The 26520-nt window shown below is 39.3% G+C and overlaps 2 pseudogenes; both read right to left on the bottom strand.

The window, feature by feature from the left end:
* Nucleotides 1–673: 673 nt before the first annotated feature.
* On the bottom strand, nt 674–4233 carry LOC116013102 (annotated as a pseudogene).
* Nucleotides 4234–5766: 1533 nt separating this feature from the next.
* On the bottom strand, nt 5767–13837 carry LOC116013101 (annotated as a pseudogene).
* Nucleotides 13838–26520: the final 12683 nt, after the last annotated feature.

Raw genomic sequence — 26520 nt, 5'->3', positions numbered from 1 at the left:
TGACCAAAAAGAAATTAGAAGATAATAAAAAATGAAATTAGAAGATAATAAAAAATGACGTCGTTCCATTGGTCTAAAAAAAAAACCTAAAACAGTTGCTTTTTTTATGGGCGGGAAAATAGGCAAATAGCCAAATCTCATTAGCAAAATCCTGTTCCTGTGACTTTAGTATAAGAGATAGAGTTAATTACCGATGTGGTCCCTCGACTATTGGGATTTCATCATTTTGGTCATCGACAATTTTTCTTGCCCAATTAAGTCATCGACTTTGAAAAAATTAACCAATTTGGTCCTCCCGTTTATTTTACCATTTGATATCCGTTAAATTGGGACCAAATTGGTAATTTCACTATAGATAAGGGACCATTTCAGTCAAAATTAATTATCGAAATGGTGCCTTGACTATTGAGATTTCACCAATTTGGTCCTGATTTAACGGTTGTTTAACACCAAAATAAACGGAGGACCAAATTGGTTAATTTTTTCAAAGTCGAGGACTTAATTGAGCAAGAAAAATTGTCGAGGACCAAAGTGGTGAAATCCCAATAGTTGAGGGACCAAATCGGTAATTAACTCATAAGAGATATTAGTAAATTAAAAATTGGAGCATGTGAAGGAAGAGCAAGAGATTGCTTGAAATGAAGCTTTAATTGTTCATCCATGAAGGATGCGGTTATTGTGCATTGCTATCATCTGAGTATTTGCCTTCATCTCTGTGTTTCAGACAAAGCCTATTACCTCTCATCAAACCTGCTAGCTCTTGAATTGAACAAGAAGTGCTTCTCTTAATCTTATCTGCAAGTATATCTGTCTGATCTGCAAATCCTAAACCAATAAATTTATTAATTTATTCCTCAATAGTTCACACGTAGAGGTATAAGGTGGTATTCCTTCATCAATCATCATTTCAAAATATTTACATTCTTCTGACAGAGACCATGCAGCATCACAGCATATGTCGAGACAGAAGGATAGTATCCCCTTTCTTCCATGTCATCCCAAACTTCCTCTACTCTATCAAATCTTCCCACACTAATAATAAGCACCACACAACAAATAAGTCATCATACTATTTAGGAACAAGCAATTAAGTCATCGAACTCGAATAACTCCAAATAAGCCACTGAACTCGGAAAAACAAAGCAATTAAGCCACTGAAACCGGAAAAAAAAAAAAAACAATTAACCAATTTTTCCGGCCAACGACGACAACTTCCAGCCACCGGCAGGGCGACCATTGAAAGGTCCCTCTCCGGGGAAGGCGACCAGATCTCCAGGAAGGCGACTAGGAAGGTCGCCTTCTCCGGCGAAGGCAACCAGAAATGGTCGCTCTCGACCGACAACGATTCAGTCGTCGCCAGTGGCCAAAAAATTCAAATGACCTGTTAAAAATGAGTTAACTGCTCTTTTTTCGATTTCAGTGGTTTAATTACTTTGTTTTTCCGAGTTTACTTCGATGGCTTAATTGTTTGTTCCCACAATGGCTTATTTATAGTTTATCCATTGTTTGTTCCCACAATGGCTTATTTGTAGTTTATCCCTTATATGTATGCCGATATGGTTGGCAACGGCACTATCCATTCTTGAAATCAGCCTAAATGCTTGGTTAACTTCATTATGATCACAATGGAAAACTAAAATCGTTTTATAACTCCAAGAGTCTGGAACTGCTCCTCTATCAACCATCTCATCCAACAGTTGGTAGGCATTTTTTCCACCTTACTAATCATAGAGAGTTTCTTGATCAATCAATTGTAAGTAAACACATTAGGGACAATATCATACATTTTCATCCTATCAAGAACCTTGAAAGTTGAGTGAATATCATTTGCCTGGCAACAAGAATGAATGAATATAGAGTACGTAAAAAGCATCTGGTTTAAGCTCCAAAGACCACATCTTTCTGAACATTTATAAGCTTCATCCATCTTTCTTCCCTTGCATAAAGACTCCAAGAGACAATTATATGCAGGCAAATGAACTGAACATCCCCTCTGAAGCATTTCATCAAACAGCTTCTGTGCCTGTGAAAATTTTCCCATTTCTCCCCAACCTCCAATCAAAATGCTATAACATTTTGTACAAGGTGGGTAACTTTCCTTAACTCTATCAAAGAAATTTTGGGCATGCGAGGTATGATTTCTTTTGCACAACGCATAAAGAAGGTGACAAATATCATCTACATTCGGTTCAATTCCAAAATCGCCCATCTTGCTAAAAGCCCTAATGGCATCGTCAGGAAGATTAGCCTGCAATAACCCCTGAACACAATCGAGAACATATGTGGAGTGATTTCACAAGATTTAGCGTCTCTCATTTCCAAGAGAAAATCCTATAACAGTGGGAACTGCTTGCTACGTCCTAAGATGTCAACAAGAATGTGATAGCTCGTTTCACTATGTCGAAAGAATCTGTGAGCGGAAACCCCCAGATTCCTGCACCGCTTGAGCACTTGTTCAACCACATTGACGGATATTTGGGAGTGGAATGGACTGAGGGCCGCCTCGATATCATGGTGCGGACTTCTGAAGTCGCTGAGTACCCGGGAGAACGAGGAGAAGATGGATCCGAGCTTTGAAGCTGCGATTGGATTTGGAGTTGAAACAAATGAGAGGTAGATGTAAAGGGTCGACAATGGTGGTTGCCGCGGCGGCGGTTGGTAGAGATGAGAGGAAGCTTTGAGGATTTCTGGGATAATTTGCTGAAAATGAAAACAATTGGAGAATAATTTGCAGAATCGGAGATGGAGAGTGCTTCTCGTGCAAAGGGTAAAGTTCTGGTCGACATGATCGTCGAAACTAAAAGAGTAAAAGTGCTGCAAACTTAATCTCCGGCAATTTAAGCAATTTTTTTGGGACGATACTATCAAATAATGTACATTCAATATAAAAATAATATACACTCAGTATAAAAATAATGTATATTGTATTCATGAAATGTACTGTATAATGTACATTCAGTACACAAATAATATACATTTAATATATTAAAAATGTACTTTTGTTATGGTCCACACAACACTATGTGGACCATGGTCCACACAATAATTTGTCCAATTCAAGGTTATGATCCTAATCGTTATATCGTGGACCAGGGTGCACATAGTAATGTGCACCCTGGTCCAAAACGACGTTGTTTCGATGTTAGTGGACACGGACGCGAATGACTTCAGAGAATTCATTATCTATAATACACATAATCATTATCAAGAATACACAGAACGTTTGCTTAGAATACACAGAATGTTTGTCCAAAATACACAGAATATTGACACAAAATACACAGAACTCATCCTCTTAACATTTGAATGCACAAACACATCACAATCTGTGTTAATAACACGAATACATAGAATATTGACACAAAATACACAGAACTCATCATCCTATACATTCGAATGCACAAACTCATCACAACATGTGTTACTAACATGAATACACAGAACGTAATCATTATCTAGAATACACAGAACGTTTGCGTAGAATACACAGAATGTTTGCCTAGAATACACAGAATATTGACACAAAATACACAGAACTCATCCTCTAAACATTCAAATGCACAAACACATCACAACCTGCGTTAATAACATGAATACACAGAATATTGACAAAAAATACACAGAACTCATCCTCCTAAACATTCGAATGCACAAACACATCACAACATGTGTTACTAACATGAATACAAGTACACAGAACGGTTGCCTAGAATACATATAATGATTGCATGGAATATACAGAACGATTACCTAGAATACACAGAATATTAACATAAATACACAGACCGACCGAAGCGGGAAACATGATTTCCAAAAAAAAAGGGACGGTTGATTTACAATGCTCAAAACGACGTCGTTTGCGTACGTAGTGCACATTGCTATGTGTACCGTGGTGCACGGTATAATTTGCCTTATGATCCAATATTGGCCAGATTCTAACGAATGTAGACAGCTGAGCCCAATAATGAGCCCAGAACAAGGCCCAATCAACCATGTAGTGATGTAGGTAACTTTTTTTTTTTCTTGAGTAACGAAAAAGACCCGCAATTACTATCCGAATGTGTGCACCGAGTGAATCTCACCTTGTGATCTTAGCTGACAAAAGATCATAAGAAGGTAAACCAATCTAAATTATCCATAGTTGACAGACTCAATTCACTCAAGTTAAGATAACTGAAATTAAAACTCGTGACCAAGTTTGTAACTTTGTATACCCAAGTGGCCAACCTTCATTCGGTTGGCAAATTATACCGGTACATGTTAGATTATGAATTCAAGTCCATAATTTACTTTTTTTTTTTTTTTTTGAAAAAATGGCATAAATTAATAAATTATACTTAAATATATTATTGTTTTATATATAAAATTAGTATATAAAAAAATCTCCTATTTTAATATTTTATATGAATATATTTTTTCAATATATCATGTTGATAATTTATGATGAACTTACCTTAATAAATTTATGGAGTAAATACCATTTAACGTACCTCGAGTTTGGTGGTTTCGCCAAGAATAGTTCCTTACTTCTATAATTACCATCCGTGATCCTTTGAGTTTCAAATTTTAACATGCTGTAGTCCTTCCGTTAGTCTCAGCCGTTTAGACCGTGAAAATTATGGGCAAAATCGTCCTTTTACTTCACACCAGGCTAAATGCGTACATTTCTCTATAAAATAATCCCTCAATGCAATTAGGGATTATTGCATTCATTTTACTCCACTCCATTTCATCCTTGTTGAATCGTAATGTACATTCATTTCACTGTGCTTCAGCCCTAGTATATTCAAATCAAAACAGGTTTAGTCTAATTGAGTCAATGTTTGGTCCATCGCGGGAGAAATCGGTAAACCACGCCGAGTCAGAGGTCCGACCCGTGCTCGAGCCTGTGGGTAAGAAGGCGAGATCGTTGGAGTTATGGAAGCCCGTTGAGAAGTTGAAGTCTAACAAGGTGGATAAGTCGTCGGAGAGCGACGACGGAAAGAAGTCGTCTGTAATTCCGCCAGCGTCGGCGGCGGAGGGGGGAGATCAATTGTCGAAACCGCGGTTTCAGGTGGCAATGTCGAAGAAATGTGGGAGCGTAGGTTTTTCCCTTAGGCGGCAGCAGGAGTAGAGATCTTTTCTGATGAGGTCGAATTTGTCGATGAATGTTTCTTGCTCCTCCGACGCGTCGTCTGAGTCTTCTTAGAGCTAGGCATAGACGGCCAGATTGCGTTGCACGTGGCCGCCTGCCAGGGACATCGGGATGTGGTGGAGCTGCTGCTCGGTAATGGCGTCGAGGTCAATGTTGAGGATAGCTGGGGCAGCACGGTAATTACCTAATTGCGATTTAGAATACTCTTTGTGATCTGGATTACTTTACCCAATTATGTTTCAAAAGAATTATCATTTTATGACTAATAAGTTTTAGAGAATTTCTGGCGATACCTAAAGTATGTGGTATGTGTTTATCTACAGCTAGTCCTCTTGCTGCAGATAAAGTGCCTATTTTTCTTCAAATTGTATTGGATGAATGATGTGTAGCAAAAATGAGTGATGGTGAGTGTACGAGTGTGAAATGTCGTTCCGCTGAGAATTGGAGGTTATGGCACGCCATATGCAATTACAAAACTAGGTACTAGCACAAGGAAATCAACAAGAAGCTAAGCAAACTACAACAAGGTAGAACAAACACATATAAACAATAGATAAATACAAAATAAGAAAATAAGACTCAAGTTAGGGGCATTACCATCTAGATACTTTTTTTTTAATTATTTTTTTTTGAAAAGAATGTCAGATCATACAACAAATAAAACTCCAACAAGATATGCAGGCATACAAGAAACATTTCCAATGAAAAAAGATTAAAACTAAAACTAAGTCATTAAGAAAGGGTACCTATTGAGTTCATCATGTAACACAAATAAGTCACAAATGGCTCCTCAACTACACAGCTAAAATTTCCACCTATTGTCGCAGTTCACACAGGTGACGAAAGTCGTCATTGGTTCATCAGCACTGCGAGTCTGCAACTGGTAATAGGTGCATTCCTTCTTCCCATACTTCTTACACTTGAAAGCATTGGTGCTGGCCACACCCAGATCACCGCGCTCACTATTAAACAATGCCTTTTCCTTGATTTTCTCGTTTTGCTATTGCCTTTCATCACTTGCCATGTCTTCAGGAGTCAATTCAGGAACAGATTGGGGTGAGAATTCACCTAGCAGGACTTTGCGTCGGAAATCTNTGATCTATACTTGAACTTCTGAGCACCTTTAGAACCGCCCCATTTCTCATATAAAGTAGTCTCCACCTGAACAGCAATTCTATAAGGATCACATGCATTGACATCAGCTTTTAGATCATCATCAACCTCATCAATAACTTTGCACAAAGCCTGTGCGATGAGTTCCCGGATCTTATCCCTATCTGCATCCTTGCAATAAATAAGGGCATTAAGCTTTGGTGGAGCAGGATTTGCACCAAAAGAACTTGATTTTCCTACATTAGTTGTCTTCTCAACCCTCACATGTGCACTGGCACTACTCTTTCCAGTCTTCGCAGCATCAACACTCTCAACCTTCTTCTCTGACATGGGTCGTTCTGATTTGATTACCTTCTCAGATTTTGCTGAAGCAGAATGATGTGTCCTCTCAACCTTTTCAAAGTCTGTTTTTGAAACTTTCTCTACCTTAGTGGAGGAGTTCGATCTCTGATATCTCTTAGCTTCATCAGGACTAGCAATAGCAGGTTCAGCCTTTTCAGATTTCTCATTTCCACCACTCTTATTTTTCATCGTCTCTCTTACAATTATTTGCTTCCATATCTCAACTATATCAGAAGCTAAAGTCTTGATCTTCTCCCTTGGATGTTTTGTTAGCTTCCTAAGACTTTTCCCAACCTGAGAGGAGACAAGTACATTATAGTTCACATGGAACTTTTTCAACTGCTTCAAAGCATCAAGGCACCTGTCTTCCTCCGCTTCTGCTCCGTCACCGGCAACCGCATCGGCAGCCTTTTTCACCACCTCGTACAACTCAACTACTCAACTAGTTCTTTTTCCATTATTTCCTACAGTCTTTCCCCTCCTAAATTGTTGAGATCGAATGCGAATTGGCGCGACGCATAGAGCATGAGCAGCAACGGCGCCCCGTGCTACCGATCGAACCCTAGCTTCCGATAAGAGCTTAACACTTAAGTTTGGGGGAAGAACATTTTACCTAGGTTCTATAGGCTAGCACTAATAAATTCAAGTTTCCACAAGGATTAGAACAAAGGTTGCCCCATTCCCATGGTGTATCAACCCAAGTTCTTGAAGAACAAAAGCTATTTAAGCCCCAATCTACCCCTATTTCCATAGAAGGGGAAATTGGGTTCGAGATTGGGAAGGCTCAAGTCTTCCATCCAATTCCCATTGAGATGTGAGACTTTCCAAACACAAACAACAATTACTACGCATCAACTATTGCAAGATAGATTAAAGACCCAACTCAAACACATGAACCCTAGGTTAGGGTTCTTCCCTTTTTTCACAATAATCACAACTTAAGCATCAAAATAGATAATACAACCCTAACTCAAGCTCATAAACTAACTACTCATGATTAAATAGCATAAAGAACACAAAAACACAAGTAATAAACATAAATCTTGCAAAAGAAAAGAGATAAGGGAAAGAAAGCTTCTCTATTAAATGGGTGGAAGAATCTTGAAATCTAAGCTTCAAATCCAAGATTACAAGCTCCAAAAGTGTTAAAAATCATAGAACTAAGTCTAATCTAACCTAAAAATATGAAAGGAAGTGAATGGGAGTGTTTAGGGTTCAACCATGGGTCAAAATTGAGTTCAAAATGCTCAAAACGAGCTTAGATAATTGCAAAGCAGGTGCCATACGGCCTCACATACGGCAGTATGGGTGGCCGTATGCTTTTGTGCGATTTACAGTGCATTTCTCAAAATTCTGTGCAACTACTTTGACTTCTAGGCTGTTTTTCACCTTCAAAAACACTTTATTAGCCTTTGTGATCTTCAACAAAGTTTTAGCCCTTCAAGTTGGCTTTTCAATGGCGCAAGAATTACCTCATTTGGACATTCCTAAGCTGAGATATGGTCAAAATACCGAACAGTGGTATATTTGGATGAAATCTGTAAGTTCGGATGATTTTGACCCATTTGTCTTCCTTTTTAAGCTTTAATGTCTTCATGATAGTTGTAGCTCTTTGAGTCTTTGTTCCAATTACATATGAATAACTCAATTTGGATATTTATAGGCCGAGATATTGTCCAATCACTAAGACGTCGACGTGCAGAAATTTCAACACCTTGACCTTTTGATTCTCTTTTGTTTTAGTTTACCCAAATTACCAATACCATTGAAAATACAACTCTTAGGCTCCCTTGGAAGTGTTGCACCCATATTCATAGCTTCTCCTTCTCTCTTATTGACTCCAAATGCATCCAAAATGTTCATTTTGACTCTAGTTCCCTTCAAAATGCATGAAATTCATCTTTGCTTGCAAATCCAAAATCCTTGCAAAACAACACAATTTAGTCATACTCTCATTAAATTTGGAATGATCAATAAGCAAAATGACTTAGTGAAATGGGAAAAATATAGACAAAATAAGCACTTATCAATGAACTCTAGATTTTTTAAATTATTATGTTGCTTGTGATATTTATTGGTGTTGTATTTTATTTATTGGATAGAGATATGGGCGTATGGCTAAGTTTTGGATTGGGTTTCCGTGTTTCACTCCTCTCTAAAGAGACTTATCAGTAAAGTACTGTGTTTGATGTTGTTTAGTGGGAGGTGAATGAATGTGATAAAACGAGGAAGAAGTTCTCCGAGTGTCGTGTTCTCAAGGATGACAAATTGGAATTGAATTGAATGTTGGCATTTAGGACGTTTAAAGGCAAGAGTTACAAGGATCACTTAAAGCAAAATGATGCATGGAAAAAGAAGTAAACAAATTCAAACAAGATAAATGATCAAAGGAAAACACACGTAAAGATAAGCGAATTGGACTAGGATCCCCCGGTTCTTGCACTCAACGGCCTAAGATAGAGGTCGGATTGACGATTCATTCATCTAAGGAAATTATACGCACACTACCGAGTGGCGTCACACTCGGACTCCCAATCCTCATTCAGTTGGGGAATTTCATCGAACACTTGGTCTACGAGTTTCCTCCGGACCTCATCCTCCCGGATAGAGGGCGGGAGATGTGAGCATTGGAGCTCTCACACACTTACGATATCTCGCCAATTGTGTGATCTCTAACTCTCGGTGCAATCGGGGCCCTCGATTCAACAAGATCATGGATGATCATACTCACAACATAGATTTATCAAAGTCAATTCAATCCCTAGTTTCAACAAATCAAATCATGAGGGCAAGAGATAGGTCTCCCAATCCAATCTCAACTACTTAGCCACTAACAATCATTATCACATCCAACATCATCTCAATTTCAATTCTAAAAGACAAAATTGCAATCAAGAACAATTCTCAAGCTAATCTTCAAATTGGAAATTGAAAACTAACAATTGAATCTAAGTCTAACAATTGAGAAGATCACAAACTAAGTAAATGGAATTGGATTACCAAATCGAAGCTACAAATCAATCTTGACTTGATTATCTTCAAGTGATCTTCAATCTTGGAAAAGCTCCCCTTTCTCTCTCTAAAATCTAAAACCTAAGCTCTGTAAAAATGTAATTTCTATTTTAAAACTAAGCTAATCGATCAAATCTCGCCACGACCCCTTTTTATAGAGGCTGACCTAGGTCGCGTACGAGGGTGAATACGCTCGTACGTGACCTCGTACGCGACGATTTTTTGGCCGTTACTCCTCCTCCACGCGTGGAGATGTTGCGTGGAACCCTACTGGAAATGTTCCACACGGGTTCCACGTGTGGAGGGGTCTCCTTCTTGCCCCAGGCATCCTTTCCTCGCTCTGTTTGCTCGGCAAGTCCTCTTGTCTTGCCTAATGGTTCCGGGACCTATAAAAACATTTGAAAACACCAAAGAAATAGTTTTGCACTAGACCTATGCATTAGAGCATAAAAACGCCATAAGTTATTCACAAAAGGATGCTAATCACTACTAATTAACCCCAACTTAGGCCCTAATTTCTAGTTATCTTGGGTGTTTATCAGTGTTTCACTCCTCTTTAGGCTTTATACATTTTGAGTGGATAGCGTGAACAATTTCATATTAAGCATTGAGCCTTGTGTTTCTATAATTAATCAGTCTCTTGAAAAATAATGATGTTGTCAAGCTTCTTGAGGCACATGGAGCAAAACTTCCAGTATGTCTTAGATTCCGACGTATCGATATTTGGATGTTCTGTATTCTAAATCTTCCTGTATACCCTGGTTGATTTTTCGTTTATGTGATTGTGAATAGTGCTCACCTCAACCTCCTAAGATTTTATTTTCTAGATGGTTCCCATGCATGTCCAAAATGCTCGTGAAATTCTAGAGTATGAAATTGATCCAAAGGAGCTTGATTTTAGTAATAGTGTGGACATAAAAAAAGGTAAAACTTATTTGCTAGTTGCTATATATGGCAGTCCACGTCAAAATTGTGCTATTTGCGCTTAAAAAAGAATTATATGTGGCAAATACGAAAATGTCCCTACTTTAGACGGCTTAAACGGAAGGAACTAACGGAAGGATGGCAACATGTCACTTTTCGCAACTCAGAGGATCACGGGTGGTAAATACGGAAGTTAGGCACTATTATTGGCGAAACCACCAAACTCGAGGGACCTTAGATGGTATTTACTCTAAATTTATGTATCTACAATTGTGACTTTATGAATCTATAGTAATGTAGTAATTTACGTTGGAAAAGTAGCATAAAATGACGTGTGGATATTTTGTGGTACAAATATTAATGGGGTCCACTTCTGATTTGGGTCGAGTCAAAGTGGATTCGAGTTCTTAGTAGTAAGACGAAGAAATTGATATATTGTACGCTCAAAACGGATAATTGGTAAATGGGAACTTGATTTTCAAAATAGACCCATTTGAGTTGGAAAATGAAGGTGGTAAGGCTTATAAGTAGCTTTTGTCTCACATTAGAAAGAGAAGGGGATTTGCACCACTATATATACAAGAGCCTTTTTAAGGCATGTTGATTTGTATAGCATAGAGGTTCTATCCTGCGTACATGAGGGGTGCAAATCAAATCTCAGAATGAGCCTGAAAAAGGCACCTATATAATCTGGGATGAGCAGGTGAATTTTTACAATTACAATTTTAGAATTAACTCCAGAATAAATTTGTCTGCTACGAAGGTTACAATATGATTTTAAAACTAGTGATTAAATGTCATGTTTAATGCTATTTAATCCACGTCTCCTATATAATCTAGGATGAGCAGGTGAATTATTACATTACATTTATCCTACATTTTGCTCTCAAAATCTTTGCTCATCCTCCTCCTCAGACCTCTTGTGTTCATCCCTTTTTCTAGTTCGCTGGGTTTAACTATTTGAGTGCTCAAATATTAAACAGTAATACTTTTTATCTTAGGAAACCTAGGCTACAAGCCGCTCCTAGCACCTTTGGGAGGTAGCAAATAAGATTTTAAGGAGAGAGTGTTTCGCTTGACTCGTAGTAACACTCTAAACCTTTCTTTTTTGTGCTTGTTAATTTTTCAGAAATATTATTTTCGTAGTAATATTTCGTAACAATTTATGTACCTACATTAGTTTTGATTTTATAAACCAACAATAATATAATGATTTGTGTATCTAAAGTAATAATTTTATGTACATGTTGTTGGTCCCGGTGGTAGAGATGTGAGTCTAGAAGGGGGGGGGGGGGTTGAATAGACTCACAAGAGGTTTTTGAAAACTTTTTGTCTAAAGAGATAAACGCAGCGAAAAGAATATATCAAGTTTTATCTTTAACTTTGCACTTTGATAAATCTTGTAAAAGATATTAGGTTTGAGTGATATATGCAATGCAAGACGTAAAGTAAATATATATGGAGAGAGAGAGAGAGTTTTTATAATGGTTCGGCTGTTAACTAAGCCTACTCCACTCTTCTTCACAACGCGTGAAGGTTTGCACTATATTCCCCGTTATAGTACAAAAACCGTTACAACAAGCTCCTTTGATCACTAAGCCCGGCAGCCTTGTTGTTGTAGGTTTTTCAACTTCTTCCAAGTTTACTCCGCCTCTTTCTACTTCACTTGTAGAGATGGTTGAAAGATTGTGATGATTCTCCAACTTGAACTTCTTGTGCTTTTTCTTCCTTGATCAACTTCTTAATCACACAAGAACTTCTAAAGAAATCTGAATATCACTTGTAAGCTTATGAATATCACACTGAAAGTTTTTCACTTGATAAACAATATTTCGCGTATTTCCAACCTCGTCAAAGTGAGATGGGACAAGGGTATTTATAGGTGGAATTTCAGATCCGTTGGAGGGAAACTGAAATTCAAAACCTATTGTCCAGTGTGTAATATCCAATGGGTATTGTTTTCTTCCTTTTCAGAATGTCAGTACTTTCTAGCCGTTTGTTCACTTTTGTGCAAGGACAATTTGTCTTTTGTCCCTCAAAAAGGTGACAATCATTAAATGCTCCTAGGGATCGTTGCATAGGACCCAAAATGACATTTAGTTATACCCATTCTCAAGGCAGTAGACAAGACGACTTATCAGAGAATGTCTTTGCCTTGGTTGAGAGAGAGAATGATTGACCTTATCATTTCTCTTAATCTCCTCGAGTCAATCACACTTTTGATTGCTCGGTCATTAGAGCTTGGCCCTTCCATGTTTCGACCTAAGATCCTAGTCTTCGGTTCTCCAAGTCTTCGTTTCTTCGCATCTTCAACTCTTCGGATAAATTACTCTTCGGTTTAAGTCTTCATATCTTCGGCACATGAGACTTAGATCCTTAGTGTTCGAAAAGTACTAAGGATTCGGTTATCCTGTAGACTAAGATACAGAGCATAATCTATTCAAAAGACTTACATAAAAGTTAGGGGTCTCCTCGTATAGTTCGGTATCATCAAAATCAATAACTCGGGGTTCCTAACAATTTCCCCCTTTTTGATGATGCCAACACCCTAAGTTCATTCTCTTCGGCTTTCTTTATCCTCAAAAGGATTTTCATTAAGTGTGCCAGAATAGTTGAAGTTTTACATTTGAGACGAGGAGTAAAACAAAGCTAGATAACACACACACGCTGATCCCGAACGAAAGAAGACTTTTATTTATAAGAAGTTTCATACATCATTACAAAAAGCAAAACTGACAAAATTTAAAGACAGAAGGAAAAAAATTCTTCTTATTTTGAGCTTTCACCAGTCTTCTTTTTCTTCTCTCTTTCCCAAATTTCATGCTCTTGGAGTTGGATCATATCGTTGATTTCTTTCCTTGCTTTCACTGTGTCGAGTCCTTCAATCTTGAAAGCATATTTATGGGGTAGCCTCAGCATCAGATAGTTTTGGACTACTTCACCAAGATTTTCTCCCCTTATAACTCCCCAGTCCCACCAAGTTATTAGTTCAGGAGCATTCATACCATCGGAGAAACTTTGTTGCATGGCAGTCAAAATTTGAGCAATGCCATTCATTTTGGTTCGTCCTTCAGCTGCTTTGGTTATCTTGTTTGTTTCTTCAAGTTCCTTCATAACTTTCTCAAATCTCTTCTGTTCTTCCTGCTGAATTCGGAAAATTTCTTCATCTTTCTTTCTTTGCTCAAAGATTCTTCGGAAAATTTCTTCATCTTTCTTTCTTTGCTCAAAGATTCTTTCATTAATTTCTTCATCTTTCTTTCTTTGCTCAAAGATTCTTTCATTTTGATCTCGCAAGAAATTTAGCCTATCCATGGGTTGCTTTTTGTTCCAAAAAGGTGGAATGTTGCATTCTTCCCATTTCTTTCCAGATCCTTTTTTGTATGGAATTTGTATGGAACATACTCGATAGGTTCTCCATTTACTCTCCGAGTCATTTGCTTCGGTTCTTTGCCTTGTTTCTTTTGCCTTGTAGAACTCGGTTCACCACCTGTAGGTTTATTTTGTGTTCTCTTCGGAGATGGTGAAGGAGATGGAGTTTTTCTCAGATTCAGGATGGCCTTCCTTTGTCGTGAAATATCATCATTGTCCTAATCATCATTCCTTAGGACAATTTCCTTTCCTTTGCAAGTGTTCGGGGGCGTTCCTTTCATCTCTTCCCCCTTGTTGGCATCATTTACTCCTATGAGAGTATCTACCTTGTTACTCAGACGATTGATGCAAACTTGCAACTCCTTAAGAGACCATTCGAACTCACAGACAAGAGAGGCTGTTGCATGTTGATTCCCGGAGACAGTTTCAAGCTTTGAGCAGGATAAATCAAGACGCTCCTTAATAAATGCATGCTTCGTAACCAAATCACGCTGTATTTTCGTGATTTCAGTTACCGAGTCCTTCAAAGATCCAAGAGAAATAAGATTCTCAGAGAATGCATTATCGATCTTCTTCTCAAGAGCAGTAATTCTTTCATCGATGGTAGACTTAGAGGACTTCTTTTTCTGCCTTCTCACATCCTTCTTTATTTTAGTGATGGACTCGTTAAGAGATTTGAACTGTGCATCTTGAGTCCTCGCTAATCCCTGTATAGCATTCATCAGAGAAGTGAAAGCAGAAGAGGTATCAAGGATTACCTCAGAAGAATCCGAGCTCTTGGATGCGTCAACAGATAGACCATGACTATCCTTGGAAGGTGCTTCCAGGTTTTCACCTTGAACTAGGACGAGTTCTTGGCCTTTTGCAAGATTTAAGTCGTCGATTGGAGAGGGTAAGTTTTCGGGACTTGCACTTTTAGATGCTTCCAGGTTTCCATCCGAAGTGTAGTCAGGAAGGACTTCTACCTCAACATCAACCAAATTAAGATCTGATGAAATCATCTTTTCATCAAGTGGCTGCAAGCCATCATGATTCGCACCTCGAGACGCTTCCATTGTTTCATCTCGGGCTGAACTAGGACTTAGCAGGATTTGTGCTTCCATGGATTCGGTGGGAGCAGACCTCGGCTCATTGGTATGGTTCTGATTAGATTCATCATTGGCACGAGTTATCTGTACTCCTGTGTTTGGAATGTTAACAGCTCGGGAAGGAGGAGCATGACTTCTAGATGGATCATCGTTGTCATTATCATCATCATTCTTATGATGTTGATCACGGCATCCGTGATTTTGATTAGAATTCGAATCCTCAGCATCATCTTCATCTTGTTGACGACTCGGCCCAACATCTGGTCTAAGATCTCTTATCTCTGTTTGTGCTCGAGAGATGTTGTGGATTTTGGCAATCTGCATGTCTTCTAGCATAAGGCGTTCCCGAGGAGTTCGGTAGCCAACATTCAAATCTACAGATTTGCCAAACCGAGTTGTTCTTCCTTGGAGTTTTTCAGCAAAAACTCTTTCAATTTCATCGGGCCGTGTGGCGTCAAAAACAGACCGTGTGCCCATCCAATCCAGTGCCCATTCTTCTTCTTCGGCCATTTCGCTAATTGTACTTGCTATAACCCGAAGACTTGACATCCGCCATTCCTGCCAATTGTAAATACGAGCAAGTTCTCGTCTCAGTATCTCCTCATGAGAACTTTCAGCAATCAATGCTTCAGCAGGAGGTATTTCAGCCTCAAATTCCTCATATGCCATCTGCTGAGCCAAAGCTGCGTCGGCATTAATCTGTTGAGCGACGGAATCAGGATGGAGGATAAGTTGCTGAGCTGACTCAGAAATTTCAGATTCTGTTGTTGTAGGTGGAATCTCTTCAATCCGAATAGTTGACACACGCGGCCATTTCAAAAGGAGGTGTCGATGCATGTAATCAAGAGTGAGCATTATACGGGCCATGGAAGGAGACAAATGTTCTGTGATTTGTCGTCGAACTATTGCAGACATTGGTCTATAAGATTGATCACAGACCTCAGTATCATCTCCATCAGATTCTTCCTCTATCATTGTTGATTCGGATCCTGACTCATTTCGTGGCAAAGTGATTACCAGCTGTTGTGTTCTGGGTATGGGAGCAATGGGACTTTCAGGTTCAGTAACCAAGGGTTCGGGAGGTGGTAAAGGCTCCAAGATAGATGGTTCAGAGGGTGATTCGATTTGATGAGTCGTCGGTTTCGGTAGCCTAGTAAGAGGCATTTGATCTTCCTCATTACTATCTTCCCTGGAAAGATCAAGAGGAGGGGGAAGAACTCGGTGACAATCTTCAAGTTGGGCTTCCCTCGGTTCCTCTTCTGCTGGTAAGACAGCAGTTGGTTGGGTTTCATGTCCTTCTTCAACTTCGTCAGTTTGATCAGTCCTTTGTTTCTTTTTCGGACGTCTAAGCTGTTTTTCCTTCCTCTTCTTAGTGACTTCTTCTGATGCCTTCGCCTCCTCCTCATGAGAGGATTTGGCTTGCTTTCTTTCAGTCTTGCGACCTTCTGAGACTTCGGTGAGATCCTTCTCATGCGATCCCTTAGAGCGTTTAGATTTATGCTTCTTTGACTTCTTCTTCTGGGCAGCTTCCAGACTTCCTGCCTTACGCTTCTTAGAAGACTTTTTTGGCTCTTCCTCAAGTGAGGATTCGGTGCGCTTTGAGGATTCAGCATGTTTGGAGGCTTTCGGTTTTGAGGGCTCGGGTTGTATCTTTGGTTGGTGTGTAGAGCCTTTCGAACCATGGCCTTTAGCCATCTCAGATTCCCCCTGTCCAACTGAGCTTTTGGACGATTTGGATTGGGATTTTTTCTGTTCCTTTCTCAAGGCAGCTTCCAGTTCATCTGCCTTTCTCTTGAGGTAATTTGGTGGCTTTGAGGTCATGTGATAGTGAGTTCTATGTGAGGCAGTTCCCATGCGCAACTTCACTTTCTTATCTCTCAGAATAGTACTGAGCATGAATCCATAGCCAAGAACCTTAACAATCCATCTGGTCGTAGGATTGACACCTGTTTGAACATTATCTACCAAAAAGTCAAAAATCACCCTTGACCAATCAACAGGGTAATTTTCCAGAAGTGCACACAACATCCGCATCTTTTTGTCAGATATGTCATCAGTCCCAGATTGTTTGCTCTCAACAATCTTGTTCAAGATGTCTACGACAAATTCATAATCCAGTTTCAACATCTTCTTCTTCAAAATGGACGAAAAGGATGAGGGTTGTGAATGACCCTTCATCTTTTTCCACATCTTCTTTCTGCTATATTTCTTCTCAGAGCAGTCTGGATGGTAACCATCCCCACAGATAGGAAAGTCAAAAACTCTCCTAATGTCTTCATGAGAAATCACAACCTCAGTGCCATTAACTATTGAGTGAATTTCATCAACACCATTGACAGTTTGTACTTCAGCATTTATATAGAATTGTGTCACATCAATGGGATACCAGGCTTTATGTTTGAAAGTAACAAATTTGTAAAGATTACCGTCCTCAAGGCACTTCACAACGTGATTTCCAAACTCTTTGTCAAGGACTTTATCAAGAAAACCGTCAACATCAGGCATCGAACCGGCCTTAACCATGCAATGGTTTGACTTCTGACCTTTAACAACTGTGGAGAAGAACTTGAAAACTTCCACATCTTCACATGGACGAGTTATAATCTGTGGAGGTCTGAACGGTTCTTGAGTGGCTGGTGTCTTTTCCGGCGTGGGTGAGGGTTTTGGCGGTGGACCATGAGCATTAGCAACATCATCGGAAGATGAACTTGAGCTTTCAGACGAAGAACTTGATCCAGATGATGACATGATTCTCAACTTTTGGTATTTTTAGAGAGATTTTATGGTTAAGAGGATAACGGTGCTTTTGGGAGGGTAAAAGGTAAAAAGTGAGAGGTACAAGAGGTTATATATGGTGAGAGATGGTGAATCGGGTCATTTTGGAGAAAGTGGAGCGAATTTAAGAGCAAGAGACAAAAGCCCTTAAATGCCCTTTAATGAAAGGACAAAAATGGCATAAAGCCGTGGTCGAGGTTTGTACTGATAAGAGTAGTTTCCCATAAGGTGAAATGGCTATTTAATGAGGAAAGAGAAATGCACTCATTTTACCGTCACATCTTGATGGCCCGTCTTTTCATGTCAGACGATTCAGAGAAGGTGGAGCGCATGCTTCGGCATTTTCTTCGAATAGGGCATTGACACGTGTACCATCATGATCCCACGTTCTCAAGTTGAACGGTTATAAGTGAGTTCCATCCTGAGACTTGTTCAACACGATACATATTTGACCATTTGATCACAAGAATCACACAGAGAGTCCTCGGTGTTAAGGATTCGGTGGTTCAATCCTTCGGTCAATATGAATTCGGTCATCACATGTGCTGTGTGCATTATCAGTCTTCGGTACTGATAGAAGTTTAGCCATTGAGTTTGTTACCCTTCGGGAAGATTTAACACTTCGGAAAAGAGAATGACAGACTACGCAATTAAAAGATAGTTTCATTCATTGGAAAGATAACAAGTGACAGCCGAGATAACATATTAAACTGGCCAACCCAACCCTGATTTTGCTACAAGGCATGACAACTACTTTCTTGCCTTGCCTTTGCCCTTCTTCTTTGCATGCCTACTGTTAGCAGTTGACATAAGGCTTTGTCCTTGGCTGCTCTCCGTGGTAGGAGGGCTTGGGGCTGGTAGAGCACTTCGGGCAGCATCATGGACCCAAGATGGGGCCATAGGTCCATAACCCGGTTCATTTTCAAGAACCGAGGACTTGTCAGATACATCATCTGGCTCAAGCATTGCAAGGTAGCGAAGATAGTCCTCGTCAAAGGCTTCATTTGCTGGCTGGTTTGGAGCCTGATCCTGCTGGTACCATCTTTGGATGTCATTCCAGGCATCATCTCCAGTATAGTTCATGGAGGGTGGAGGAGTTGGCCTTGGCACGAGGTCTGGATCCGGCCAGTAGGGTTCCTCGTTAGGTGGAGCTATGCCTCCGGAATAAAAGCCTGGGACAGACATGGTAAGTGGCTTGGGCACGTAATCCCCAGAGTCCGAATCAGAGAGTTCTAGAGGATGTGCAAATGTGTCCCCTTTGAGAGGTTCTCCCTTTTCTTCTCTCAACTTGTTGAGTTTGCTTGTTCCTTCTTTCAACAACAGCCGAAAAGAGAACCTTTTCTTTGTTCCTTCTTTCAACAACAGCCGAAAAGAGAACCTTTTCTTGACTCCTTCTTTCAACAACAGCCGAAAAGAGAACCTTTTCTTGACAGGTTTCTCTTCAGAACACGCCTTCTTGCCCTTCCCTTTATCCATTCCTGCAAAATAGAAGACAACACAAAGGATTAGGAGTTAGGATACTTTTCCCTTCCTCGGTTGTGATCTATTTATAGAGAGATTGAGGCTCTGTGATTGGCTGAGATCCGTTTGACGTGACCAATCAGAGTTGCAACCGTCCAAGAGTTTTGAGCTTATCTATTAATATGAATCCGTGAACTTCTGATTTTGAGGAGCATTAACTTCAAGGTGTCATAACTGATAAGTCCTTTAAGTTTTGGATCGATTCATTTGTCTTTCCATCAATTCATCTCTATCATACCGAGCTCATGCCTCAAGATAGAGAATCTTGCTTCAGCAAGCGGTTTAGTGAGAATATCCGCAAGCTGGTCTTCGGTATTCACATATTCGAGTTTGATATCCTTTTTCTCCACGTGATCTCTAATGAAATGATATTTTATATCAATATGCTTGGTTCTGGAGTGCAAAACAGGATTTTGAGTTATGGCGATCGCACTTGTGTTGTCACACATAATGCTTACTTCTTTGGCAGATACACCATAGTCTTTGAGTTGTTGCATCATCCATAGTATTTGTGCACAACAACTGCCAGCCGCTATGTATTCGGCTTCAGCGGTGCTTGTTGCAATGGAATTCTGCTTTTTACTGAACCAAGAGACAAGCCTTCCCCCTAAGAATTGGCAAGTCCCTGATGTACTTTTTCGATCAATTTTGCACCCCGCAAAATCTGCGTCCGAGTATCCAACTAGATCAAAATTGTCACTCCTCGGGTACCAAAGTCCCACACTTTGAGTCCCTTTTAGATATCTTAGTATCTTTTTGGCAGCGCTCAAATGACTTTCCTTCGGATTGGCTTGAAACCGAGCACATACTCCTACAGCAAACGATATGTCCGGTCGACTAGCCGTAAGATATAATAGAGAAACGATGATTCCTCTATATTTCGTCTGATCCACATCCTTTCCTTCGTTATCGATATCCATTCGTAACGAAGTGTTCATGGGTATTTTGACCGAGGTCTTTCCATCAACGCCGAATTTCTTGATGAGATCCTTGGTGTATTTTGCTTGATTTATAAAAATCCCATTTTGTTCTTGTTTTACCTGAAGACCCAAAAAGTAATTTAATTCTCCCATCATGCTCATCTCGAATTTCCCTTGCATGAGTTTTGAGAATTTCTCACATAGGCCTGAATCGGTACTACCAAAAATGATGTCATCTACATATATTTGTACCAACAGAATGTGATCTCCGTTTTTTATTCTAAAAAGGGTTTTGTCGACTATCCCTTTTGTGAATCCACAGCTTATAAGAAAGCATGATAAAGTGTCATACCAAGCCCTTGGAGCTTGTTTTAAACCATATAAAGCCTTTTTGAGTTTATATACTTTATCCATCCCTACTTCGGAGATAAAACCTGGGGGTTGCTCGACATATACTTCTTCTTCCAAAAGCCCATTCAAGAAGGCACTTTTGACATCCATTTGATAGACTTTAAAGTCTTTCCATGCAGCATATGCTAGAAAGATTCGTATGGCTTCGAGTCTAGCAACAGGTGCAAAGGTTTCATCAAAATCGATCCCTTCTTCTTGACAGTATCCTTTTGCAACTAACCGAGCCTTGTTTCTAACAATTACTCCTTGCTTATTCATCTTGTTTCTGAAAACCCATTTAGTTCCAATGACATTTTGATGAGTTGGTCGTGGAACCAGTTCCCATACATCATTTCTTTCAAATTGATGTAGTTCATCTTGCATGGCAATGACCCAGTCCGAGTCATTTAGTGCTTCTTCTACGGTCTTTGGTTCAATTTGAGATATGAAACATGCCATCATGCATTCCCGAATGGATGCACGAGTTCGTACATTATCATGTATGTCACCGATGATTTGATCTTGAGGATGATTTCTCAACCATTTTAGATCCGGTTGAAAAGTGGTAGGAGGTGCTCCTTCATCAATGGAGGGTTCGCCTTGATTGCCTCCATCTTGTTGAGTTATTGGCTCATTTCCATCATTCGGTAATACTTCGGTTTGAGATGAAGTATTTGGTAGAAGATTTGGAAAGAGTGGATAATCGTCGTCTTCTGATTTTGATCCTTCGGATAGTTCTTCAATTTCTCTATCTTTCGTTTCTTCATCAGTTTGTTTCTCAGAGATCACCACTCCCTCTTTTGATGATTCGTCGAAGACTACATGTATTGATTCTTCTATCACCATTGTTCGCTTGTTCAGTACTCGAAAAACTTTACTCTTTTCAGAATATCCCATAAATTGACTTGTGCTCAAAAGATTGAACTTTAATCCTTCAACGTAAGAGACTTCTTGGATGATTAAACCATTCTTCATGATATCTCTGGTACCCATGGTTCGTCCACTTGAGTTTCCACCGAAAACTACTTTAGGACCATTCTTTGCTTTATAGTTACTCAATTCTGATTTATCTCCAGTCATGTGTCTCGAGCAACCACTATCTACATACCAGATGGTCCTGTTTCCCTGCATTCAAAGATTAAGTGTTTTTAGGTACCCATACCTTCTTGGGTCCTTGTCGGTTAGCAGTGAGCTTGGGCATCCATGCATACCTAGAACTCGTAAGGTTCATCCTTGGTCCACAAGCACGCGATAATCATAAGGGATATCATAGTAGGCTTGAGGTGTCTTCGGTGAATAAACCTTTTGAAGAGGAGGTGTTGGTTTATTCGTGTTGACTCTAGTGTATGAGGTTTGTTTATGTCTATGATGGAGCAGAAATTTTGCTCTTGTCATTGGTTCATAGTCCATAATCCAGTCCTCATCACTAGGATATAGAGTGCCTTCCCCACCTCTATGCTTGCTAGGGAACTTTTTGAAATTCTTGACATTATTCGGGTAAGAGTTCGGTCTTCCCTGAGGCATACCCTTGCGTTGCCTCTGTGAGTAATGTTGCCTCTTATTGCCTTGAAATTTCCCTTTAGATTGGTTATTCCCAAGTGGTTGACCATTTGCGATACGACCATGATGGTTCGGTACGCGAGGTCTATATCGAGGGGTCTGATGACTTCTTGGATTACCGTTTTGGAAATTTCCTCTCGTAGGTTCCACAATACGTGTTTCAGTCGAATCATTAAATCGACTCGTTGATTGTGGTTCTGTTCCATTTGTGGCGTTAATCACTGGCTCAAGATTTTCAGTTTGTCCTTGGACAAACACAGAACTTAAACCTCCACTAGTAGAAGGGTCAGTTGGTCCTGTTAAGAGAACATGTTGATAAGAGCTGGATCTATAACCAAGTCCGGTTCTACTCCCTGATGGTCTTTGATCATCTACCATTCGATCCATTAATCTGGATGAATTTGTAAATGTCGCAAGTACCGCACGCAAATTTTGCTCTCTATCATCCTTCGCTTTACACTCTTCCTCAAGAAGATGAACTTGCTTCTCAAGCTGGCTTATAGATTCAAGCATCTCAGCATTTTTGGATCTTAAGTCCTCGAGATCTTGTCTTTCTGCCAATAGCTTGGCATTCTCTTCTTTGAGTCTGAGGTGTGAATCCTCAATACCATCAAAACTCTTCATCATTCTTTCGAATGCTTCCCTAGGGTTTTCATGATATGTGGATTCGGAACTATAATTAGAAGAGTGGTTTTGTGAAGTTACCTCTTCTTCATCTGCCATAAGGCACAGTTCTTCATCCGAGTCCTCTTGACTGAAAAGACACAGTAGTCCTTTCTCATCTTCCGAACTGTCACTTTCTGAACTGGAGCTGGAAGTGCATGACTCGTCGTTCTTTTCTTCTGACTTCTCTTCTACAGCTAGAGCCTTCCTTCGCCTATCATTCTTCTGGTTTTTGTTTGGCTCTTCGTCAGCGTTATTTGATGCACTCTTCGGGTTGTGATAACTTCCCGAATTCTTCTTGTAGTTGTGCTAATCCTGATGCTTCTTGACGATGGGATATGGACATTCAGCTTTGAAGTGTCCGGGTTTTTAGCAGTTATAACACAGCACTTGTATTTCATCCTTCTCATGTGTTCTGGATCCGCTAGCCTTGTCATTGTTTCGGTACTTTGTTCTTCTCGTCTTGTCAGAGTTATCATAGGATTGATTCTTTCGCATGAATCTTTTGAACCTTCTCATGAACAAAGCAAGCTGATCATCAGTGAAAAAATCAGATGAGGGATTAGAATTTGACCTTGGTGTTGATGATGAAGATTGATGATTTGCAACTAAGGCTATATTTCTCGTCTCCAGTTCTTCATCATTTTGAGCTTTCTTCTCGAACTCGTAGGCTTTTAGATCACTAAAGATCTGAGTAGTACTTGTTGTCTTGAGGTCTCTATGATCACGCATAGCTACTACTTTCATTTCCCAGCTTTTGGGTAGTCTTCGGAGAATCTTCAAGTTTATCTCCTTTTGTGTTAGCTTTTTCTCATCAAGATCATTGATTTCCATCAATAACTTTATGAACCGAGCTTCCATTTTAGTTATGGACTCCTTCGGATTGAGTTTGAAATCTTCAAACTTCTTTATGGCAATCGTCAGCTTGTTCTCCTTCTCTTGTTCGTCTCCATCACCTATGAGCATGAGTACATCCCAGATGTCTTTAGCAGTCTTGCACTTTCTTACTCTCGGAAACAATGATTCGTCCAATGCCTTGTAGAGTATATCCTTGGCTATATTGTCGAGATTTACTCGGGTTCTCTCTTCGGTAGTTAGCAAGGATTTCTCCTTTGGAATCATTTCTGGTGATGTCGGATCGGTAACAACACGATTGGGGTTCACTTGTAGTATCTGGATGGGTCCATCAGTTATCACGTCCCACATCTCATCATGCATGGCAGACAAGTGAGCCTGCATGCGCACTTTCCAATCATCAAACTTATCCAAGTTAAACATAAGAAAATGCCTATGATGTTCCATTTTAGACATAGTGCAAAGTTTGGAAATGTTTTGATGAATTTTTCAAAAAGGATCACCAGGCAGTATACACAGAGTGTCCACCGTTCAAGGTAACTTGCTCTGATACCACTTGTTGGTCCCGGTGGTAGAGATGTGAGTCTAGAAGGGGGGGTTGAATAGACTCACAAGAGGTTTTTGAAAACTTTTTGTCTAAAGAGATAAACGCAGCGGAAAGAATATATCAAGTTTTATTTTTAACTTTGCACTTTGATAAATCTTGTAAAAGATATTAGGTTTGAGTGATATATGCAATGCAAGACGTAAAGTAAATATAGACAGAGAGAGAGAGAGTTTTTATAGTGGTTCGGCTGTTAACTAAGCCTACTCCACTCTTCTTCACAATGCGTGAAGGTTTGCACTATATTCCCCGTTATAGTACAAAAACCGTTACAACAAGCTCCTTTGATCGCTAAGCCCGACAGCCTTGTTGTTGTAGGTTTTTCAACTTCTTCCAAGTTTACTCCGCCTCTTTCTACTTCACTTGTAGAGATGGTTGAAAGATTGTGATGATTCTCCAACTTGAACTTCTTGTGCTTTTTCTTCCTTGATCAACTTCTTAATCACACAAGAACTTCTAAAGAAATCTGAATATCACTTGTAAGCTTATGAATATCACACTGAAAGTTTTTCACTTGATAAACAATATTTCGCGTATTTTCAACCTCGTCAAAGTGAGATGGGACAAGGGTATTTATAGGTGGAATTTCAGATCCGTTGGAGGGAAAATGAAATTCAAAACCTATTGTCCAGTGTGTAATATCCAATGGGTATTGTCTTCTTCCTTTTCAGAATGTCAGTACTTTCTAGCCGTTTGTTCACTTTTGTGCAAGGACAATTTGTCTTTTGTCCCTCAAAAAGGTGACAATCATTAAATGCTCCTAGGGATCGTTGCATAGGACCCAAAATGACATTCAGTTATACCCATTCTCAAGGCAGTAGACAAGACGACTTATCAGAGAATGTCTTTGCCTTGGTTGAGAGAGAGAATGATTGACCTTATCATTTCTCTTAATCTCCTCGAGTCAATCACACTTTTGATTGCTCGGTCATTAGAGCTTGGCCTTTCCATGTTTCGACCTAAGATCCCAGTCTTCGGTTCTCCAAGTCTTCGTTTCTTCGCATCTTCAACTCTTCGGTTAAATTACTCTTCGGTTTAAGTCTTCATATCTTCGGCACATGAGACTTAGATCCTTAGTGTTCGAAAAGTACTAAGGATTCGGTTATCCTGTAGACTAAGATACAGAGCATAATCTATTCAAAAGACTTACATAAAAGTTAGGGGTCTCCTCGTATAGTTCGGTATCATCAAAATCAATAACTCGGGGTTCCTAACACATGTATATTTATTTAAAAATTGATAAAACTATATCAATATGGATGTCATTTAAAATATCTTAATTATAACTTTTTTAAAGATATATTTTTATTCATTAATATTATTTGTACAAAAAGAAAAAAAAAAAGAGGAAATGTGTTTTTTGAACAAAGTTAAGGAGAAAAAATGTTGATCATTAATGTCTTAGGTACATATTGCTATTTGCATCATGGTTCATAAGAACATCTACACCAACAAACTTTTGTTAGTTTTTGTTAGTGAATAAATTTGTAGTAGCAGAAGAGAACTGATGTTGAGCATAAATTTAGGAGAAATTTTGCAGGAGATGGAAGGAGAGATTAAAAAAAAAAGCGCCCAAGTGTGAGTTTGGGCGCATTTCACGCCCTAGCTGGCGTCCACTCTGACTTTTCAACCAACTTTATTGTTTTTTTTTAATTGTCAGAATTGTTTTATTTTTTTGTTTTTTCTCTTTTTCCTCCCATATTTTCTTTCCTAGTCACACTTACAATAACTCCTCAATAATCACAAAAAACTCCACTATTACGGATGCTCTAATATAATTATTGCATTTGGCCGGGTTGGCATTAAATGACCTTATTGAAAACAAAGATATGAAAGCAATCATTATTTGTATGGACCACAAATAAAAGTACATTATTTTTGTACATAAAGTACATGATTTTAAAGTATAATATTTGAGTACTGAAAGTATATTATTTTGTATACTATCAAATAATGTACTTTTAGTATATTAAAAATGTATTTTTTTGATAGTCCACATTGCTTTATATGGATCATGGTCCACATAATTTGTTTTTTTTTTTATCTGAAATAGTAGGCTAGGAGCAACCTCAATAGAATTTTTTATCAGTTACAATCCAATCAGGCCCGTATATTGCACACTCCCGTTGGGCTAGCAGCCAACCTGAATTTATTATTACTCCGTATTTTTTAATGTGTGTCCTACAAAAATTCCATTTTAGGTTTGTGGTGGTCCCGATAGGGTAAGACAAGTCTAAGGGGCGGGGGCGG

The sequence above is a fragment of the Ipomoea triloba genome, chromosome 3, assembly GCF_003576645.1.
Source record: "Ipomoea triloba cultivar NCNSP0323 chromosome 3, ASM357664v1".
Taxonomy (NCBI): domain Eukaryota; kingdom Viridiplantae; phylum Streptophyta; class Magnoliopsida; order Solanales; family Convolvulaceae; genus Ipomoea; species Ipomoea triloba.
This window is presented reverse-complemented; position numbering and strand designations above follow the sequence as displayed.